This window comes from Centruroides vittatus, unplaced genomic scaffold (genome assembly GCF_030686945.1).
Source record: "Centruroides vittatus isolate TY-2023 unplaced genomic scaffold, ASM3068694v2 contig_178, whole genome shotgun sequence".
In the NCBI taxonomy this organism is placed as follows: Eukaryota; Metazoa; Arthropoda; class Arachnida; order Scorpiones; family Buthidae; genus Centruroides; species Centruroides vittatus.
Genome location: NW_027121089.1, coordinates 748,079 through 772,254, shown reverse-complemented (window position 1 = coordinate 772,254; position 24,176 = coordinate 748,079). Strand labels below are relative to the sequence as shown.

General features: G+C 39.6%; 1 long non-coding RNA gene across 2 annotated transcripts; it reads right to left on the bottom strand.

Annotated features, from left to right (window-relative positions):
• On the bottom strand, positions 1-22,485 carry LOC136969405 (uncharacterized). Of its 2 annotated transcripts, XR_010879817.1 has the most exons (3): positions 22,329-22,485; positions 5,758-6,061; positions 1-139 (listed from the first exon to the last, which is right to left on the bottom strand). It is a non-coding gene; the product is annotated as an uncharacterized lncRNA (long non-coding RNA). The 2 variants fall into 2 exon arrangements; XR_010879816.1 differs by lacking the exon at positions 22,329-22,485 and having other exon boundaries at positions 5,758-6,263.
• Between the last annotated feature and the right edge of the window lie 1,691 nt (positions 22,486-24,176).

Below are 24,176 nucleotides of genomic sequence, written 5' to 3'. Positions count from 1 at the left end.
ATCCCCCTTTCCGGCATACGGGCCACCACGCACGGCAAACACGTGGGTGGGCGTTCAGATCCCAGGGATGGTAAAGAAGAGTTACTAAACCATCTCTGGGAGGTCCCCTCACCACGGACAGGAACCCACATCGAGGGGCCTAGCACGAAAAGAATTTAACCTTAATCCTGATGTAACAGCCATGCCACTTCCATCCCCAGAAGAAGACACAAACACTGCGACGCCACAACAAACCACTTCTCTCGATCCTTGGGACGAGTTTATCTTAACTTCCATTCCCACTCCTCTACCGGAGGAGCAGCCGGAACCAGAAAGCATAAGTGAGAGCGAGGAATGGGAAAGCAAAGCGTCAGAGGCGGAATCAGATGAAGAACTGGAATCTACTCCACCGTACGCCCTTCGAAGCCAAGGGCCGGTTGCGGAACTCCGTTGGGTAATGCCTCGCCCAACGCGCAGCCGCATACCTCGATTCATTTCACCTGCCTCTAGTAGGTCATCTTCCCCATAATTTATACTTATGGCAGATTTTATAAAGATTTTAACAACTTAATTCATACCTTTTTCCCTGCTTCTTACCCAATTTCTTCTCCCTTCCAGACGACTATGGCTTCTTCGGAACAGGATTCGACTCTGACAACTTTAAGTAGAAATAAATTATAAAAACATGGCCGACGGTAATACATTTGTATACATAAATATATAAAAACAACGTTTAACAAGAATTACTCTGTTTCCGTTTATTCGTCCGTCGTTCGCTCCAGTTGACAGTCCAATTTCACAAACACGGAGGCGACCTTTCTTTAGAGGCTACTGCCCCCGCAATAAAATGCAAAACAGGCACAGAACGTCCATTTATACAAATGTATTACCGTCGGCCAGTTTTTATAATTTATTTTTACTTAAATTGTAATATTTGTGAAAGTGGCGATAGCGCCAGGGGACGTTCTGTGCCTGTTTTGCATTTTATTGCGGGGGCAGTAGCCTCTAAAGAAAGGTCGCCTCCGTGTTTGTGAAATTGGACTGTCAACTGGAGCCAACGACACGACGAATAAACGGAAACAGAGTAATTCTTGTTAAACGTTGTTTTTATATATTTATGTATACAAATGTATTACCGTCGGCCATGTTTTTATAATTTATTTCTACTTAAAGTTGTCAAGTGATGTTCCGAAAGTGGCCATAGTCGCGAAGGGAGACGTTCTGTGCCTGTTTTGCATTTTATTGCAAGGGCAGTAGCCTCTAAAGAAAGGTCGCCTCCGTGTTTGTGAAATTGGACTGTCAACTGGAGCGAACGACGGACGAATAAACGGAAACAGAGTAATTCTTGTTAAACGTTGTTTTTATATATTTATGTCTGACAACTTTGTTATCACGTCCCATCTGCTATAACATCATCAAACCACCGGTGTTCCAATGCACCAATGGTCATATTGTGTGCTCTCTGTGACGCCCTCGGATAACCACGTGCCACACGCGCCGGGAGCCTCTCGGCCACATCCGAAGCCTTGTTCTAGAGCAAATCGCCGCCATAACACCTACGGATGTTCCGCGATGTTGCAGGAGGCAGAACGAGTGACACATGAAACCAGCTGTCGATACAGACCGATAATCTGCCCTTTTACTCACCTCAACTGCAGATGGGAAGGCAAGCGCATCGACTTAACGCCCCATATCCTCCAAACCCATCCCCAAGTATCCAAGCTCTGTCAGTCTTCCCTAACCTTTTTGAATGTCCCTGCCGGTGACACCCTACCTCAAGCCTGGGCCGTTATATTAGAGTGCCATTTCCAACAATTCCTTCTTTTGGTTACCAAACAGCATTCTAATCACCCAACCTTTCTTATCAATGTTTATCGCCTCATGGACCGTGTTCTCAGCTCCTCCACCTTTCCTATCTTATAGCATTTAAAAAGGGGCCACACACGCTCCATTGGAGATCTAACCACATTCACGTGTGGGGATCTGACGACCCACAACCCACTTGCAAACCTTTAGAACTGCCAGCAGACCTGGTGCATTCCTTCTGCGCCCACAACAATTTTAAATTTTTCTTTAATATTGCAACCAACTAATCCCTTTCCCTAATTGCATAATGGCGGACACAAACAACTGGTAGGAAACAGATCTCCCATCCCCAACTCTGCCCCACCTAGAGAAGAGGTACTGACCGCGTCTCTGCGAGCCGCGCAACATTTCGCCAGCTCGCAGCGGCAAAAAAAGAACACGCCGGTTCATATTATCCTTCCTGTCGGCAGTGAATGTCCAGCCCCATTTGAAAAAGCCATTCGGGAGGCGAATCAAAACAGCAAGATGGCCTATCGACAACGAAACAATGTCACTCTGCACGCCGCCCACACTCCGCTTTTCGATCCACCCCCGTCCCGAAAAGCCTCCCAATCAACTTCCCTTCGGGCAACCGCCGCCACGCTTCTCGCCTGTAAACACACCTGCAGCATTTCTTCCTATATCTGTAATGAAATAGATACAATGAACTATATATTTTTATACTAATCGCCTTGTTATATGATAATCGTTATATTTTGTATATCGTAATTACACTCAATATGTATATTTCCATAATAAAAACCGAGAAAAAACAAAAAAATTAAGAGTTTTTGTCCTTTGTTGATTTCGGTGACAATTTTTCTATGGCCCACCTCTTGCCGCGCTCGATGTAATTTTAAATAGACAATATCAGCCAATATCGATTACCCTAAAATAGACTATTTTGTAAAGACTATGAGGGTTAGTTAGTTAGTTAGTTCTAGTTTTTTCGCACAAGAGCCATACAGGCTATGCTGCACCATGACAAATAGTAAAATTAAACAAAGCTAAATATATATATCACAAGGCGTCAATACAACACAAAAACACAAACAAACAGAACAACACAAATATAAATATATAATAAATAAATAAATAAATTAGTTAACTTAAATCTCTCTATTAATATTTATAACTTTCAAAAAGTTCAGTATCTTATCAAGATTTGGCCTCTGGCCCAAAATCTCTCTCAAAGTTGCATTTCCAAAATGCTGTCTGCGACTCTGGTCAAAAGCAACACAGTTGCAAAGTATGTGTTTAACACTTAAAGTACAAATGCAATACTGGCATACTGGCTGGTCATCACCCTTCAAAAGGTATTGATGAGTAAGCCGAGTATGTCCAATCCTCAGACGAGTAAGAATGACTTCAGATCTCCTATCATATTGTTTGTTGTGTGTTCAATTTTCTATTATAGGTTTGATCTCGTAAAGTTTATTGTGGACTTGTTCGTTCCACACATTTTGCCATCTCTCTGCTAGTCGTTTTTTAACAACCAGCTTCAAGTCACCTCCTTCAATAAACATTGTATGCTGAAGACTTGCTGACTTTGCAGCTGCATCAGCTGCTTCATTCCCTTTTATACCTACATGGCCTGGGACCCAACAAAATTTTACAAAAATATTACTCGCAATAAGATGGCAAAACAGTTTGCGAATTTTAATCACTATAGAGTGAGAACTAGGTTCATGTGAGATCAAAGCCTGAAGTGCACTAACTGAGTCAGTGTAAATAACACAGCAACGATGACCTTTCCTAATTACATATTTTAAGGCTAGATAAATAGCCTGCACCTCTGCAGTAAAGATGAAAGAATTCGATGCAATTTGTTCTGCCACGATCTCATCCTGGCAGACAAAGGCTAGCAAACGTAATCAACCGATTTCGATCCATCAGTATAAATAGGAATTAAATTCCTGTCATAGTGTTGAATTTCTGCAAAGTGCTGCCTATAGATGTAGTCCGGAAGTGGATTCCTTAGGAAACTGCTTTAAGCTAATGTCAACATTTATCACAGGAGTTGACCAAGGTGATATATTATCGACCTCGGCCTGTGAAATGTTGCTTGTGTCCAGGTCAATCGTGCTGCTTACATTCTCCATTCTAATGTCAAATGTAGGGACACAACTTGGGCGAGCTGTAAATAATCTTTTCAGCTGAGTATCTGATACTCTACAATAAACTGAAGGTTTAGCCAGAGATTTCTGTTTAATGTAATAGAACAGAGACAACTGCTCTCGCCTGAGAGATAGTGGGGGCTCATAAGCATCTACGTACAAACTTTGGACAGGAGAAGTTCGAAACGCACCAGTGCACAAACGCAATGCTTGATGGTGGATTGGATCCAGCATCCGAAAAGTAGATTCTCGCGCAGAAGCCATACACAATACATCCATAATCAAGCTTAGAGCGAACAAGAGCTCTATATATTCTGAGCATTGAACATTTGTCTGCTCCCCAGAATGAGCAGCATAATACCTTTAAAAGGTTCAGAGATTTTAAACATCTATTCTTCAAATTGCGCAAGTGTGGTAAGAACGTCAATTTATGGTCAAACACGACACCCAAAAATTTTACTTCGTTGACCATTGAAATTTTAACCCCATTTAAGTGAATTTCAGGGTCCACGTGCGAACAACGCCTTCGGCAAAATGGATGCATGAGGTCTTCTCTGCATTAAAAGTAAAACCATTGATCTTGGACCAATTGTCTATGCGATTTAGAGAGGTTTGCAGTTGTCTTTCAATAAAACTCATGTTAGTAGACTGACAGGAGATCTGAAAGTCATCCACATACAAGGAGTGTTTCACACTGGAAGAAAGACACTTAACTATGATATTAATTTTGATTAGGAACAGAGTCACACTCAAAATACAACCTTGAGGAACACCTTCTTCTTGTGTAAAAAGCCTAGATAAAGTGTTGCCAATTCAAACTTAAAATCCTCAATTCTGCAAAAATTTTTTTATAAAGATTGGCAGATTACCCCGCAGTCCAAATTCATGCAGATCACGGAGTATCCCGTATCGCCAACAGCAATCGTAGGCCTTCTCTATATCGAAAAACACAGACACTAAGTGCTGTCATCTAACAAACGCTTCGCGTATAGATGTTTCAAGGTTTACTAAATTGTCTGTGGTACTTCTGTTCCTACGAAATCCACTCTGATGTGGTGAAAAGTAGTTCTTTTCCTCTAGAAGGAACATCAGGCGTCTGTTTACCATTCTCTCGAAAAGTTTGCAGAGACAACTAGTCAGAGAAATTGGTCTATAATTAGAGGGATTCTTGTGGTCTTTACCTGGCTTGAAAATGGGAATAATGATAGATAGCCTCCAAAAGTCAGGAAAAGTATGTTCTGCCCATATTCTGTTAAACAGATTCAGAAGGTTACTAAGGAAATTGTCTGACAAATTTTTAATCATGCTGTAGTGGATTTTATCTGGGCCTACAGCAGTATTCCCATAGCAAGAGATTGCTGTACATTGTTCTATTCTGCTGAATGGCACATTATATTCCTCATTAGATGGGGAGTGAAAGTTTAGATATTGTTTTTCAGTTTGGACTTTGTAAGCCTGAAAATTTGTTGTATACATAATATTGCTGGATGAAGACGAAAATGTTTCATTCAACAAATCAGCAATACCTTGTATATCACTGATTATTGTGCCATTATTTTCCAACATAGACAGTGTGTGGGAAGCATATTTCTCATTAATTTTATGGATTTTATCCCAGACTGCTTTTGAGCTAGTAGAAGATGTTTTGCTAGAAACATACTTCCTCCAAAAATCTCTTTGGCTTTGCCTTCTTATTTTTCTGACATTTGCCATTGCTTTTTTAAAAGCAACCAAATTGTTAGCAGTAAACTATCTTCTGAAAATCCCCCATGCTTTCTTTTGTTTTTTAAATGCTGCCTCACAATTCTCATCCCACCATGGTTTCGGATGCTTCAGATATCTGGTTGATGTTTTCCCCATTGTTTTTTCTGCTGCCTGAATAATACTCGATGTGACAACTTCAACTGCATCATTGATATCAGCAGTATTGACCATTTCCTCAGTGACGTTAGCCAAAGAGGAAAAAGCAGGCCAATGTGCCGTATCAAGTTTCCAGCGTAGTGGACAGGCTGTTTCACAGCTTTCTCTGCCTCGATATTTTAGAAATATTGGGAAGTGGTCACTAGAGAGTGGATTAGATCCAAACCCCCATGTAAATGCTGAAAAGAAGTTTGGACTAGCTAATGATAAACCAATGGCAGTGAATGTTCTTGTTGAAGCATGGAAGTATGTCACTTCTCCAGTATTAAATAAATACAGTTGGTGATTGCTTATAAATCTCTCAATGGCCCTGCCAGGACGATTGATGTCGGGACTGCCCCACATTGCATTGTGGCCATTGAAATCACCGAGTAGAAGGAACAAAGTTGGCAGCTGTTCAACCAAGGCATCCAATTCGTCCTCATTGACTCTGACATCTGGTGGCAAGTATATGGAACAAACTGTGACAGTAACGCCAACTGAAATTCTGACTGCCACAGCTTGCAGCTCTGTTGTTATTTGTACCGGTAAGGACGGTGATGAAACCGACAGCCACACCTCCACTGGCGCGGTTGTGGCTGTCATCATCCTTACGGTAGAGATCGAATCCTTTTAAAGAAATTCCTTCTCCAAATTTCAAATGTGTCTCCTGGAGTGCCACGCAGAGAGATGGGGTAGACAATCTCAGGTGTTTAATGTCAGAGAAGATGTTGCAAAAACCACGACAGTTCCATTGGATTATTTTATAATCCATTATGTTTTGAGGCAGCATTCTTTGTAAACGTATCCCTCTTTAGTTTTACAGCCAATTTGCCTTTTGGAGGTGAGGTTGGTGCTGTAACCACCTTATTAGTCTCCTCATCTGAGAAGTCAGAAAACTCACTCATAGACTGAGTCTCTAATCTTTTAGATTTGGAGAAGGCTGATTTTAATTTTTGTTTGTTGAGTGAATTCTTATTAGCTTTTTTTTGGACCCACATTTCTGGTTACTACCCCTGCTTTAGGTAGGGGTGTTCTTTTTTTATATTCTCCTTTACTTCTGTATCTGTAGATTGAGTTAACAAACATCTAGCATGGCGAGTGAGAGATTCATTTGGTGAAACAGAAATGTCTGTCTGAACCGCACATGTCTTTGTGGACTTCAAAACAGCAGCAAATGTTTTGTTTCACTGGTGCAGTTGAAGTGACCATGCGCCGAGCCTCTGGGTAAGGTATGTTGTTAACTGTTTTTAGGCGTTGAATTTCTTTTTCTCTTTGCCATGCAGGGCATTTCCGGGAATAGGCAAGATGGGCATCTTGGCAGTTCACACAGTGTGGAGTACTTTAACATTCAGTACTGTCGTGACCTTCAGTTCCACACTGTGCACATAAGCTTTTGCCTCAGCAGGAGGTCTGGGAATGTCCAAATCGCTGGCATTTGAAAAACGCAGCAAATTTGGAATATACGGACGCACTTGGCAGCGTAGGTATCCTGCTGTAATGAACGATGGCAATGTTGGCTTGTCGAACGTCAAAATTAAATGTTTTTTAAAAATCAACTTGCCGTCTCAGCGGTTCGAAATGCGTCAAACAGTAGTGACCCCTTGGTCCAAGAGGCCGATCTGAATTTCTGATTCATCTTCAGAAATCAAATCGAAATCAGATATCACACCATGTGATGAGTTCAAACTGCCGTGTGGTGTGACTGATATTGCCATGTCTCCAAGAGTCTTCATTGTCATAAGCTTTGTTGTTTGTTGAGGAGAGTCTGTTTCTATCAATAAATCTCCTGATCTCAATTTCTGTATTTTTTTTAAATGCCCAATAGCTGATTCAAATAATTTTTGGATCAAGAAAGGGGAACACTTAGAGAGAGGCTTCTCTCCAGTTGCGTGGACTACTAAGTACGCTAGTTGACTGGAGGTCTTTTCATTTAGTTTCATTGTTGGCTTATCTGGATTTTTTGTTTTTTGAAAATCCATTATTAAAGAATAACCATTCAGCTCCTACTGACCCCACCAACAACAAGACCCAACAAGGGGATGCCGTCACATGGGAGATTCCCATACACCGTCACACCAGGGTTTCCCAGGAGCTTTACCCTCACAATGCAGTCGAGAAGAGCGCATCTTGTCTGATGTGTCTGCCCGGTCTTCATCAATCAGTTGACTCCAGGCCGAAATCAACAATGACTCAACGACCAGCCGATTGACTCAAACGAAGCCTAATTTGAGCCTCCTGTTTATCCGAAGCAGGGGCCAAAGCAGTGTGTTGGGGATGTTATGTTGCCCCTCAACTACCAGGATCCCCCTTTCCAACATACGGGTCACCACGCACGGCAAACACGTGGGTGGGCGTTCAGATCCCAGAGATGGTAAAAAAAGTTACTAAACCATCTCTGGGAGGTCCCCCTCACCACAGACAGGAACCCACTTCGAAGGGAACAGAGCATACAACCCAAAAACAAATAAAGTGGAGGAAACCAGGGACATTAAGTTCATCGAAGATCGATTGAAAGGCAAATTGTTACACAGGTCAGACAGGAAAACTAATAGAGAAAAACAAACATATCCATGGATAGAGATAGATCTAGGCGATATGAACAAAACAACAATCCCTTACCCATCAGTACAGAAAAAATAAGGGACAACAATATACCAAATGACAAAACTGAAACAAATGAAGAACCCAACCGTAACCAAAGTGAAGACACCAACATTCAAATACCTAGAAGATCACATAGAATCGGAGAACAAATCCAACGAGGAATCAGACCCAACTACGACAAAAATTTCTCTGATACAGATGTAGTAAATGACACAAGATTTCACACCAAAAACCTTCGAAAAAGCAACGACTTGTCGAGAACACAAATCATGGTGGGAAGCCATGAAAGATGAATATCAATCACTAATAGGACATAGAGTATGGGACCTAGTGGATTAAGAACCAAACACTACTGTTAAGCTGAAAGTTAAGAGCTTAAATAGTAATAATAATAATGACTGCTTTCCCCCTGTTCGAGGTCTAATTTTAATTTATAGAATCCTTTTTTTTCTCTTTTAAAATACTTTAACATGATAACGAATGTATAAACGGAAATCTGCTGGGAGTTCGCCCCCCCTGTTGGCAAAGTGGTTGTCGAGTTAAAGTCGTTAAACCCGTGATTTATCCGGTAAACAAGATCGAGGTGGTGAAGAAATGGGTGCGTGAGACGATTTAATTGTCACATTCCCGACCTAATTGACAGATCCCCGATCGTACATCGTGGGAGTGACTGAGGGATTGACCAACCAGGGTAATTTTGGGTCATCGGGTTGCACAGAGTTCAAAGCAAAATCTGTCCGGCTCTCCATCGGAGGGGGCGGTAGTCGAGGCTGAGTGGTCCCGGCTGCGCCTTCTCCAAGTCAGAAAAACACATTTAGAATGTAATTTACAGGACCGTCGTCCGGGGAAGGGCTTGACCCGGCTCGGACAGGGAACAACCCGGGAGAAGGAGTTCAAGGATCTTCGGCGACCCCGCGGCCCGAATTGCGTCCCTGGCAACAGACCAGGGACCAATTGCGAAAAAGGAGACCCTCGTTCGGACCAAGCGAAAGTTTGGGATTTCAGGAAAGAAAGGTTATAAAAGCCCGAAATTCCCAAGGACACGGGAAGGTTGAAGTGAGAGATCAGGACCGAGTTAGACCAATGTAATGACGAAACCCAGAGCGACAAAGAAGACCCAAGAATTGGATAAGTGCGGAAGAGTAAAGGACTCAACTTTCTACAAACACGCTTGCGTTACTTCTACCCAGACGGAACCTATCTCCAGGTGTAAATACCCGTTCTCCCTGTCTCCAGCAATCCCTGAGATCGAGGACAAACTTTCTTCTGCTTTACAGGTCCTATAAGAAGCTTCACCTCCAAATTCAACGATTGACTTCATCAGATCAGAAAAGCGCCATCCTTGTAAGCATGTCTTTACTAAAATAAACGCGGTAAAACTTGTAAAATGGTCTCTGTGTGGCTCCCTTTGCGTCCTGCAAACCACTACCCCCATACGGCAACGGCCCTTTCGAAACATCCTGACTAAAAATATCCTTACAGTGGTCGAGTCAACTTCGCCCCTTTAACCAAGAAGCGCAAATCCTCACACTACTGTTATAAAATCAAAATGGGTATACAAAAACAAAATGAATCCGGATAGATCTATAAATATGAAAAAGGTCTGACTAGTAGCCCTGGGATGTTCCCAAACATATGGAACAAATTATAAAAAAACATTTTCACCTGTAATGAAATTGGAAACGCTAAGAATCTTATTAGTGATGGCAATACAAAAGAATTGGAAAATAAGTCAATATGATGTTAAAACAGCCTACTTACATAGCAATTTGGACAAATGCATATATGAGTCACATCAGTAAAACTTAATTATTAACAATTCAGTCGATCATGAAATACGAAGTGCGGGTCAGAATGCATCATGCAACCTTTCCCAGTTTTTAATAGAAGATAAAATCGAAAAGTTATGATTTACATTTATTCACCATATTTAACAACAAAATACCAAAACTGTAATGCTTATGTTTTATTGTATCCTAATCAATTATTAAAGTTTTTAACTTTTTAAGTTATTTATTTTTTGTATGTGGCATTTTTCAATACTCTTATGTAGTTAAAAATACTCAGCACCGAAAACAACCAGCTATCGTTTAGAGAACTGTTTTCTAATGATTATTTTTAATTTTGTTTTTTACATATCATTTTTAGTTAGTATTTGTTTTTGTGTATGTTTGCAATGCCTGCTTCGTTTTTCTGTAAAGTATGTAACTATATAGCTAAAAGTCGTCAAATTCTAGTCAGACATAAAACCACCACACATGAGACCGAAGTCTTTCGTTGTTCTGTTACATGGTACCGTGGAAGTTTACATCAAAATGGAAGCAACATACACATTTTAAACAAGAGCAATGCTTGTGTGTCCTTCAGGTTTAACAAACCATATAATTTTATACCTCCACCTCAAGGTACTTCAAAAATGTCAGATGATCAGAACAGTCCGCTAGATATGGAACAACCGATGGGATTCATTAAAGGAGACGAATCAAAAATATGCAAATTGAATTGCTCCATCTATGGCTTAAAACAGGCTGAAAGAGCATGGTTCAGGACGATTACCGAACACCTGTGCCAAAACGGGTTCGAACAATTAAAAGAAAACCCCTATGCATTTAAATACCAAATAAATGAAAACGTTCTATACTTAGGATTACATGTCGATGACATGGTATTCGTGTTCGATTCGCTTGTTCAGGGACAATACTGAACACAAATATCGATTCGTGTTCAATTCGCTTATTTGTAGTGGTAGAAGACATAGCGTGAGTTTTAGAGACAGTAATCGAGATAGTAATAATTATAACATGGGTAGCAGTAACAGTAATAATGTTTGTAAAGATTCGACAATAGGTAACAGGTCTATTAATGGCGTAAGTAAAGGAAAAATTAAGTATGATAAATTGGTTAATTTTCAAGACTTAAAAGAAAGGTCAGTGCGTAGAAAAAGACGCAGCTGCCGAAAGGGAAACGGAAACCCCGTTGAGAAAAAGGATAGTTCCCGTTCCGGGAGTGATACTCCTAATGAGGTTGTCTTAACCGACGATTACGTCATTCCCCTCGGTCTGAAGTAATTGTAAAGGGGAGGTAATTGTAAAGAGGCCAACCAGGTAAGTGTGGTAGAGCCGTTTTCACCCGAGCAAAAACATTTGTTTATCGCTGGTGTTTTAGTGCAGACGCAGTGAAATTCCCGTACGCCTTATGAATACGGACATACATCCAATGAAGGTTAAAAAGGAATTGAAGATAGGCGTGTTTTTTAAAGCAGAAGATGAATCTATAGATCCGGCTGCTCCCGAAGAGCTGCCTGGAAGCGAGCTAACGCTAGCCCAATTTGCTAACTAATTTAATTTGAGTGAAGTAAAGAGGGGTAAAGTAGCCCCCTTACTCGATCTCCTGTATAAGTATAAACACGTGTTCGCCAAGAACGACTTTGACCTTGGTTTCTGTAGCTTGGTTCAGCATGATATAGACACAAGAAATAGTCCCCCAATTTATCACCCCCAGTATCAGATTCCCTACGCGCAACGGTAACACATGGACAAATTAGTTAACGACGTAATTGAGATTGGAATCGTGAAACACTCTCAATCTCCGTGGTCTTCCCCGGCATTGTTAGTAAAGAAATCTGATGGTTCGCAGCATCTCGTGATAGACTTCTGCCAATTGAATAAGGTCACTAAGATAGACCCTTACCCTTTGCCCATCATACAGGAGTCACTGAGCCTGTTGGGGAAAGCTACCTACTTTTCGTCGATGGATACTTTGAGTGGATTTTGGCAGATAGGGTTGAAATCTAAGGAGAAGAGCAGTTTTAGTACACCCTCGGGACATTATCAATTTAATCGCATGCCGATGGGCCTCGTCAATAGCCCTAGCACGTGGCAAAGGGGAGCTGATTTGATTTTAAGAGGGCTTAAAAATAAGATTTGTCTTGTTTATATGGACGACATACTCGTGTTTAGTTCCACCTTTGAATCGCACCTTGAGTGGTTAGAATTGGCACTCCAACAATTATCCGAGGCAGGTCTAAAGTTAAAACCAAAAAGTGTCACTTTTTACAGCACCAAATCAAATTTTTGGATCATGAAGTGTCGGGGTAAAAAATCCGTTCCGACCCAGCAAAAATTTAAAGTGTTAGAAATTTTCCTCAACCGCGAAACAAACGGGATGTTAGAGCATTTTTAGGATTAACTGGGTAATATTGACGGCACATTTCACAATACGCAAAAGTTTCGAGACCCCTTTCCGATTTACTGAAGAAGGATGTCAAATTCCAATGGAATGAGGAACAAGAAGCAGCCTTTGACAGGCTTAAGGAGATGCTTATCTTTGCCTCTCTCTTGCGATCGCCCGACTTTGAGAGCCCTTTTATCTTAGCGACAGATGCATCAAACGCCGCAATCGGCGCGATGTTGTCGCAGGAGGACAAACGGGGTGAGCTTCCGGTGGCCTATGCCAGTTGACTCCTTAAAAAGGCGGAATGGAATTATAGCACAACGGAGAAAGAGTGCTTGGCAGTGATTTGGTCGATAAAAAAGTTTCGCCCGTACCTTTATGGCAGGCAATTCAAAGTTGTCACCGATCATCACCCTCTCAAATGGCTCATTAATGTAAAGGACGAGAGTTCGCATCTGAGTTGGTGGAATCTCGCCCTGCAAGAGTATCAGTTCAAGATCGTTCACATTATGAAGTTATGATTTACATTTATTCACCATATTTAACTACAAAATACCAAAACTATAATGCTCATGTTTTATTGTATCCTAATCAATTATTAAAGTTTTTAACTTTTTAAGTTATTTATTTTTTGTATGTGGCATTTTTCAATAGTCTTATGTAGTTAAACTACTCAGCACCGAAAACAACCAGCTATCGTTTAGAGAACTGTTTTCTAATGATTATTTTTAATTTTGTTTTTTACATATCATTTTAATGTTAGCATTCGTTTTTGTGTATGTTTGCAATGTCTGCTTCGTTTTTCTGTGAAGTATGTAATTATATAGCTGAAAGTCGTCAAATCCTAGCCAGACATAAAACCACCACACATGAGACCGAAGTCTTTCGTTGTTCTGTTACATGGTACCGTGGAAGTTTACATCAAAATGGAAGCAACATACACATTTTAAACAAGAACAATGCTTGTGCGTCCTTCAGGTTTAACAAACCATATAATTTTATACCTCCACCTCAAGGTACTTCAAAAATGTCAGATGATCAGGACAGTCCGCTGGATATGGAACAACCGATGGGATTCATTAAAGAAGACGACGAATCAAAAATATGCAAATTGAATCGCTCCATCTATGGCTTAAAACAGGCTGAAAGAGCATAGTTCAGGATGATTCAGAGCATGGTTAAGGCCGAGGCTACGAGAGAATCGGCATGGCTACAATTGATTCAACAACTTAGCCTCAAAGAATGAAGTAGTTAAGTCCAACTCATTAATGGACAGCCTCCTAATCTCTGTATAAAATAAAATGAATATATCTAGTAGAACTGTTTCCAGGATATTAAAACAACACAGAAATAAGAGTTCCGTGTCTGCATGGAAGTCCTCAAGGCGACCGCACCTGACTGCATAAGAAGATGTTCGCCTGGCATCCAGCAGCCAGGTGAGTCTGTTTTCAACAGTAGTAGTTCTCCGACAAAAACTGAATTTGAACATATCTACTGATACCATAGAAAAAAGGTATGTAACATTTGTAGTATAATAGTGTGAAGCTGGGACTTTGCCCCCCATCGGCAAAGTAGTTGTCGAGCTGAGGTCGTTGAATCAATGACTTATTGTGTAAACAGGACCAAAATGGTCAAGGAATGGAGGCAAGAGATGATTTAATTGTCACATTCTTGACCTAATTAACAGATCCCTGATCGTACATTGTGAAAACAACCAAGGGATCGTCTGCCAGGGTGACTTGGGTTGGTCAACTTACATCGAGTTCAAAGCAGAGTTTCTCCGGCACTCCTACGAAGGGGGTTATGGTCGGGGTGAACAGTCCCAGCTGCACCTTCTCCGAGCCAGAAAAACACATTTAAAGTGTAATTTACGAGACCGTCGTCCTGGAAAGGGCTTGACCCGACTCGAATGAGGAAACGGCCCAATTGGAAGGGGGGTTGGGGATCTTCGAAGAAACCCGCAGCCCGAATCGTGTCCCTGGCAACCAGTGGAAACCAATGGGATAAGAGTTAGACCCTCATTCGGACCAACCAGAACCCTGGAATTTCAGAGAAAAATTTAGTATAAAAGCTCGGAGTCCCCAGGACCCAAGGAGGTTAAGAGGAGTATGATACATGGTCCTAGAGCTTGATATCCGACTCTCCATTCGGAGAATCAGTGCCGAATGCTGTTAGGAAAGACCCGAGCAACGCTTCAAGTGTGTGACCTGAAAGATCTCTCTATTTGGCGAAGACTGCTAGCCATGCCAACCGCCAGAAAAACTCATCCTAGGAGACAAACTTTCTCCAGACACCGAGATCCTGAGTGAAAGACGAATCCTCCACCATCGTTTCCAGAGAGACGGCTGTATAACTTTGATTGTAAGCCTATTTTATATAAAATAAACGCGGTAAATTTTGTAAATATGGTCTCTGTGTGAATCTCTCTCTGTGTCTGTTCAACCACTACCCCCATACGGTAAAGGCTCTCTCGCGTCATCCTTACCAACATTGAGAGAAGCAAGGTAGGTCAACTTCCCCCCTCACAAAAAGGTCGAAAGCTCCACATTGGTGTCAACAGGGCACTCAAAGTGTATAAAAAGAAAATTAACAAACAAAGGTCTCTCGCTTGGAGAGAATTCTGCAGTAAACAGTGCAAGAGAGATCCATGGAATGTGCCATATCAAATACTATTCAAGAAACGGGAGCCAACACATATTCCAGACATCCTGAGTAATAATCAGACAGTTATAAGTGTGGAAGAAAACATCAAACAGATTCTCGACTTCCATTTTCCAAATGATGATGTTAAAACAAACCTACCAATTCACAAAGAAATTAGACAACAGGGCCTCCAAACTCCAGACACTAACAACGACAGACCGTTTACGTTCAAAGAAATTCAAAAGGCCATCAACTCGCTTGCTAATAAGAAGGCCCCTGGGCTGGACCAAATTACAGCGGAAATGATAAAAAGAATACACAAGCACATCCCTATTGTACTGGTCCATCTTTACAATGTTTGTCTGAGACTTGAATGTTTCCCAACGAGTTGGAAACAAGCAAACATCAAATTAATCCCCAAGAATGATAATCCGAGCAAGCCAGAGGATTTTAGGCCCATAAGCCTACTACCAGTGTTAGGAAAAATTTTAGATGGCCTCATAATAAAAAGAATCAATTGGCACCAATACAGGAGCAAAAACATGAATGAAAACCAAATGGGCTTTAAACAAGGGAAATCAACAATCGACGCCGCAATGAAAGTTAAAGAGTTTGTCCACAAAGCATGGAAAAAGGGACAACACGCGATGTTGATAAAAATAGATTTCAGAAAGGCATTTGACCACATGCGGTGGCCTGGGATACTACAAAGATTAAATGAAATACGTTGCCCACAAAATCTAAGAAACATACTAAAAGACTACCTGACGAACAGACAAGCAGGCTTTCATTCCAACAGTATAAACATTACAGAGGAAATAACAAGAGGGTGCCCGCAGGGTTCCAGGAGCGGACCAGGGCTATGGAACCTGTCCTTTGATGGCCTTCTAAACCGGGTCCCAAATACTGAAAAAATCAGAATTCAAGCTTTCGCAGACGATGCTTTAGTTATGGTGGCTAACCAAAATTGTAACAGATTAGAAGACAAAGCAAATGAGATACTAAAAATCATACAGGAATGGAGCACCAATTATAAACAGCCCATTAACCACCAGAAGTGCGAGGCGGTAGTTTGTACCAGAAAAGATAAAGGAAATCAACTTATAAAACCCATAGGAATTAAGATAGACGGGAAAAATATAAAGAATGTCCCATACATCGAATATTTAGGAATCTACTTCGACAGACAACTAAGCTGGAAGACGCACATTCAGGAAATATACCAAAAAGGAACAGAAAGGGCAAACTTATTAGAACAGCTAAGCAGGAATACTTGGGGAATGGGCCCAAGTAATAAAAAACTCCTCTACAAAGGTGCCATAGAGCCTGCAATACTTTACGGAGTCCAGATATGGGGCGAGGCTATCGACAAAATTCATAATAAACAAAGACTGCTCACAATCCAAAGGAAAGCAGCGATACTTATAAATACAGCTTATAGAACTTCACCAACCGACGCGTTGCTTGTCTTGGCAAAACTAAAACCAATACACTTGGTGGCTAAAGAAATAATTTGGGAAAGGAATCTACTTAAAGAAAAATTGAAAGACAAGACTGAAGAAGAAATTAAAATAGATATTAAAACTGGGAAACTCCCAGACGACAAGCAGCTAATAGAAAGGATTATTAAAAACGATACAGAGGACATAGATAAATCAAAAACCATTACAGACCCCGCAGAGATGGAAAGCTACACAGTAATAATGGACCATCAAGAAATCAACAACAAGGACAAACATATAACTATCTACACAGATGGCTCACGCACGCAAACAGGTACTGGAAGTGGAATATACATTATCAATGAAAAAAGAAGAACAATATATCAAGCATCACTAAAGATAGCAAATTATTGCACGACCATACAGGCAGAAATGTCCGCAATCTACAAAGCTCTGCAATTTATACACAACAACAAAATTAGAAACCCCATCAACATTTATACAGATAGCAGAGCAACGCTTCAACTCTTGGATTCCAAAAAGAGAAAAACAAAGCTCATTAATGACATTATAAATATCTCCGATATTACAAATGAAAGACAACGGTTAACATATAACTGGATACCGGGCCACAAGGGGCATTCCGGGAACGAAAAAGCAGACATGCTGGCCAAGAGAGGAACAAAACTGGAAAACCCAATCAATTATAGCAGGATTGCCGTAAGGGAAATCAAAAATCAACTAAGAAAAATCACAGACCAAATATGGCAACAGGAATGGAACACATCAACCGGACGTCACACTTACAAGTTTTTTCCAAAAATCAGTAACAGACTTACCAACAAGCATTACAAACCATCTTTTGGAGTCACGCAGTGCATGACAAACCATGGGAACTTCCAGGCATATCTCTACCGCTTTAACATTACGGATAACCCCAATTGTGACGTAGACACTGACCAGGGAGGAAACATGCAACACTACCTGTTCGAGTGCACAAAATATTCCACGCACCGGGAGAAACTCATAGACGCATGTCTTAGGTCAGGTCATAACTGGCCCCCGAAAGAAACCAACATAGTGGAAAACAAAACTGTTTTTAAGGCATTTGAAAAATACATAGAAGATACAAAAATCCTCACACAAATGAACTACAAAAACGGCCAAAGAGAAGCGGTCATCAACGTAGACTCAGAGAAAGAGGAAAACGAAGATGAAGACGCCGAAGAAGATGAAGCCAGAAGTGAAGATGAAGACAGAAGTGAAGACAAAGAAGACGAAGACACCACGGACTCTTAAGTTAGTGCTTTTGTGCTCACTGTGACAATAGGACAATTGGTCATCAAAATTACACTGTTGATACTTTTCTTTGTAAGGGGGCCATGAGCAAGCTACCGTGGTTCCTCCCCTCTCCTAGAGAGGGCAGCAATGGGCAAGTAGCCATTGCTTGTTTCACCTTCCATCGGTAGTGGTTTCCCCAAGACGGGAAACCACAAGTGTTACCAAATTGTAACTTGTCTTCTTTGTAAATAAGAAAAATGTTGTAATTGAGTAACCATTGTCGGGAGTTACTGTCGATTGAATTTTGTAAATATTTGTTATCTTTGTAAATATGTTTTTGTTTAATAAATGCCGGCGCAGGCGCTCTCTGGGTCCCATGCCTTCCTTCACACTTTCCTATCTCACTTTCTTTCACACTTCAAATCTCATGCTTTCCCTTCTTTCCTATTTCCATAGGGCTAAGTCCGTCGCTATCTAGACGGACAGCTCTCTACTCTCTTTCTTAACATGTCGGTTAAAGGGGGCCATCCTCACAATAGTCACATCCTTCGAAATACATTTCTATCGATATGATGAACCGCCAGGCATACAACTTTATTAACATGTTCTTGCATATACAGAAATGTAGGATAATATATATATTTACTTTATTCATAGGTTGCGACAATTCAATTTATATGGAAGGAGGGTGGCTAAGAAGCAGGGGCTTACCATCAACAATCAATTTGACCAGCTGGGGTTTGCCCAAATGTACTCTAGTTGAGGAGTGGCCGACTGGGCCAATGTTGTATTTACCGACAAGAAAGTGTTTTGTTTTTCGAGCAGCGAAGCCGCGTGTGTGCATCGCCCACCCTCCACCAGATTTAACCTGGAATACATGTGTTGCACCCAAAGAAGCAGCCGCTTCTCGTTAGGTGAGTTTTTAAATTTCATGTTTTCGTGTATTTATGTCATTAACTCTTTGAACATGACAACATATCGGCATGTTCATTTTATGAATTGCAACTTTATTGACTTTTTCTGTTTACAGGTGTATGGGGATAGATGACAGCTGCAGGTCCTGGAAAGTTGGTCTGGATAGACAGTCACCTCATTGCCATGCAGTATATAGAGATATTTGATCAGGTATTGTTGCCAACAGTGAGGGCCATCTATGGCAAAGATCGCTTCTACCTTGTGCATGACTGCTCCCCGGTACACACAGCCAGAGTTTGTACAAAGTGGATGAACGAACAGCCACAGATCATCAATGTGGGATAGCCGGGAAAACAGGCAGACCTCAACTCCATTGAACACATTTGGAGTAAGCTCTGCCATGACCCCATTCAAGCAGCAACTCCCATCGAACTCGGAAAACTTGTCAGAGTGTATTGGGAGAAGCTTCGTGAGGGCATACTTTGCCAAAATCTTGTGGCAAGTATCCCCGAATGACTGAATGAGATCGTGGAAAGAGTTGGAATGTGGACGAGGTTCTGAACCTCTCCCCATCTGAGGTTTTTGTATTAACAACTTGTATCATATTATTTTTGTTTCAGTTAATAAATGAAATTACTCATTTTTATTCTGTGTGTTTTTCATATAAATGTTGAACAATTAATAGTTATTATAACTAGTTTAATTAATAACTATTATAACTATTATAATAGTTATTATAACTGTTACTTGACATTAATGTGCATTGCTGGCAGATTGGTTGCTTAGATATATTTGCTATCTATGATTTGCAATTCTGATATTATTCAGTAATGATTCACGGCCAATACACTTTATGCAGGGTGCCCTACAAAAATGTCCAATGAAGTAAAAAGAAAAGAGTGTGGCTAACCTTTTAACAAATCGTGTTCAAGGAAATTTCCCATGTTTTATTGGATAATAACAAACCAATGCACTTCGTGTTTTGTCTCTGAACTTGCAAAACTTAATCAATAAATAATAAAGTGATGAAAAGAAAAACGTAGGCTTAGAAAAAACTGAGGCATGTCACCTTTGCAGTTAAATTTGTTTACTTAGAAAAACAAACTGGAATCTTAAAGAGTGGGTCTCCGAAGTAACATGTTAATTCCAATTTCCTGTCATTGCTCTCCAATTGATTTTTTTTCTATGTCCAAGTAACAGGAGACTAGATCAGTTCCAGAGAAAAGCCAATTTTCGATATTCATCAACTGAAATGTAAGAGTGAAGGTTTCATTACCTTCATGAACATTACAAATTGTATGTTCCTCGAGTCTACTCAGAACCCGAAAGTAGTTGATGGCAATAATGCAATGCATTGCTCTTAATTATGCCATGTAAAATATTTATTTTCATTCTATTTCAAAACATCATCAGAGTGTTTCCAGTAGTATAACTCGTTCATTAGAAGGCTTCTTTCAAAATCATGCTCAAAAAAATGTAGAGATTTTGATTATTTAAAAAATATTCATTACAAATTTAAAAAAGTACGTATATTTATTTTGTTTTAATAAGTCAAAAATGGTTTAATTGTTCTTGAAACCGTGTTTTTACTGTGTATTGAGAGCACTGAACACAAGACTGTGTTATTTATTAAACACCTGGCTTTTTCCATCTTTATTTAGTTGATACGGGTACATTCACTTGTTTCGGGCATTTTGCCCCTCCTCAGTCAACTAACAGTCAATTTTAAAAAGCCCTGTTCTATTAACACGACTATTAAATACAATTTCAATATACCCTCACATATACAATAAAACATCTTTAAGATAAAATATGATAAAATCAAAAACAGAACCAGCAAATCAAGTAATATGTCTAAATATATACAGGAATTAAAAAAAAAATTTATATTAGATAAATACCAAAATCACATAATTACCAAATAGGAAAAGAAAATAAATGATAAAATACATAATAAAAATAATGAACAACAAAAAGAAAAACAAGCTCGGATGTAAGATATATTACTTTCCCATATGTAAAAGGCTTATATGAAGAGATTAATAAAGAATTGCGAAAAATCAACATAAAACTTGCACCAAAATATGAAAAACTGAAATCCCGTTTAAAAAATAACAAAGGTATACAGCAAAATAGGAAAAAGAAAGAAGAAACAAAGAACGTTGTTTACGAAATTCCGTGCACTTGTGATAAGGCTAGTATTTACATTGGTGAAAAAAAACGTAAGCTAAATGTCAGATTAAAAGAACATGTCGCAAATTTAAAATATCTGTCCGGAATACATTGCGAAGGCTCATTGACACTGCCTACTGAACAACTGTAACATAAATAAAGATGAAGCAAAAATTCTACATAAAAAAATAATGCATATAATAGGAAATTTAAAGAGAGCATAGCTATCATAAATTCCAAAATGAATTTTTTGATGTGGAACCGCATCTCAGATTAAAATTAACAACTAGAAACAAAGTTCTGATGATCTGTTGTCTCAACAAACAATTTCATCCTTCTCATTGATCCTAATAAATGTTATTTATAATATTTATATTTTATTATGAATAAGTTATAACAATTTAACTTTTTTTTATTATGATTTTATTTATGTACTAAAAGAGGAAAACAAATATATTTTGATTGTTATCAAAGTATATGCAACTTTTTTTTGACGACAGATACTCAGCGTTATGAAAATTATAGAAGGGGTACACAGATGTAAAAAGTTTGAAAAACACTAATGTAAATCACACAGCACCGATAACCTTTTCCACTTATAAACTTTAAGGCTAAGTGGATTGCCTGCAAGCTCGTAGTGAAAATGAAAGGATTTGGCGGGTGAGCTAACATTGTTATCCAATTTTGATCAATCAGTATTAATAGAAATATATAACTATTGTTTTTTGATATATTTGTAAGTTTAGATTTCATTTTGTTTCAGACATATAAAATATATTATTTGTGTATATAACAAAACTACCTCTTACCCGCAGCTTTGCCAGCATGGATTTTGCAAACAAACACCACTTATATTCAGTATTTCAACAACCATAGTAATTGTTATATAACAACTACCCCTGAGAATGATGAAAATTGTTGAGGATCAAATGAACTATTTTCAATTTGATCAATTGTCTAAAATGTTTACAATTGTTCTATAATCAAACCAATATGTAATAACAAATTCAAATTTAAAACGATTTGAACATTTGGTTAAAAAATCAAAATATATAAAAATATTTATAACAATGTCTGAAATGTTATCAATTTAGTACACCTAAGTATTCAATTAAGAACTAAGTGTAGTTGAAGACAAAAAATCTCAACTTTCAAAAAAAGCTCAGAGCTTTCTCTGCCTCGATATTTTAAAAATATTGGAAAGTGGTCACTAGAAAGTGGATTAGATCCAACCTCCCATGTAAACGCTGAAAACAGATTCGAGGTTGCTAATGATAGATCAATGGCAGTGAATGTTCTTGTTGAGGCATGGAAGTATGTCACTTCAGTATTAAATAAATATAGTTGGTGATTACCTATGAATCTTTCAATGGCTCTGCCACGACGATTGATGTCGGGACTGCCCCACATTAAATTGTAGCCATTGAAATCACCGAGTAGAAGGAACAGAGTCGGCAGTTGTTCAACCAAGTCATCCAATTCATCCTCATTGACTCTGACATCTGGTGGCAAGTATATGAAACAAACTGTGACAGTAACGCCAATTGAAATTCTGACTGCCACAGCTTGCAGCTCTGTTGTAATTTGTACCAGTAAGGACGGGATGCAATTTGAAACCAGTACAGCCACATCTCTACTGGCGCAGGTGTGGCTGTCGTCATCTTTACGGTAAAGATTGAATCCTTTAAAAGAAATTCTTTCTCCAGGTTTTAGATGTGTTTCCTGGAGTGCCACGCAGAGAGATGAGGTAGATGATGTCAAGTGTTTAACGTCAGAGTTGTTGTGGAAACCACGACAGTTCCATTGGATTATTTTATAATCCATTATGTGTTTGAAGCAGCATTCTTTGCAAAGATATCCCTCTTTAATTTAACAGGGGGTCTCTCTTTTGGAAGTGACATTGGTTTTGTAACCTCCACATTATTCTCTTCATCAGAGATATCAGAGAGCTCGCTCACAGACTGAGCCTCTGATTTTTTAGATTTAGAGAGAGCTGTTTTCCCTCTCTGTTTGTTTAATGGGTTCTTACTAGCCTTTTTAGAACCCAGGTTTCTCGTTATTACCCCTGTTTTAGGTAGGGGTGTTTTTTGTTTTGTATTCTCCTTTTCTGGTGTTTCTTTTGTTGGGATCAGTAGACATTTTGCATGGCAAGTGAGAGATTCTTTTGGAGAAACAGAAATATCTGTTTGAACTCCACATGTCTTTGTGGATTTCAAAACAGCTGCAAATGTCTTCTGTTTAAGTGGTGCACTTGAAATGACCATGCGCCGAGCCTCTGGATATGGTAGGTTGTCAATGGTTTTCACTCTCTGGATCTCTTTCTCTCTCTGCCAAGCAGGGCATTTTCAAGAGTAAGCAGGATGGGGATCCTTGCAGTTTACAAAGCATGGGGTACTTTTACATTCAGTACTCTCGTGACCTTCAGTCCCACACTGTGCACATAAGCTTTTGCCTTGACAAGACATCTGAAAATGTCCAAATCGCTGGCATTTAAAGCAACGCAGCAGATTTGGAATATACGAGCGAACTGCGCAGTGCAGATATCCTGCTGTAACAGAAGATGGCAGTGTCAAGTTGTTGAATGTGAGAATCAAATGTTTTGTGCGTATCAACTTGCTGTCTCGACGGATCGAAATGCGTCGGACAGAAGTGACACCTTGGTCAGAGAGGCCGATCTGAATGTCTGACTCATCTTCAGACATCAAGTCAAATTCAGATATCACACCACGTTATGAATTCAAACTTCCATGTGGTGTGATCGATATTCCCATGTCTCCAAGAGTCGTCATTGTCAGAAGCTTTGTTGTTTGTTGAGGAGAAGCTGTTTCTACTAGTAGGTCCTCTGACCTCAATTTTTGGATTTTTTTTTAAATGCCCAATGGTAGATTCAAATAGCTTTTGAATCAAAAAAGGAGAACATTTAGCAAGAGGTTTCTCTCCAGTTGCATGAACTATTAAGTGAGCAGGTTGTCTGGAGGTCTTTTCTTTGGTTGTTTGTTTCATCTCTGCTTGTTTTGAATGTTTGGAATCCATATTTAATAATTTATATTCAGCTCCTAGTGACCCCACCCACCATGGGATCCAACAAGGGGATGCCGTCACA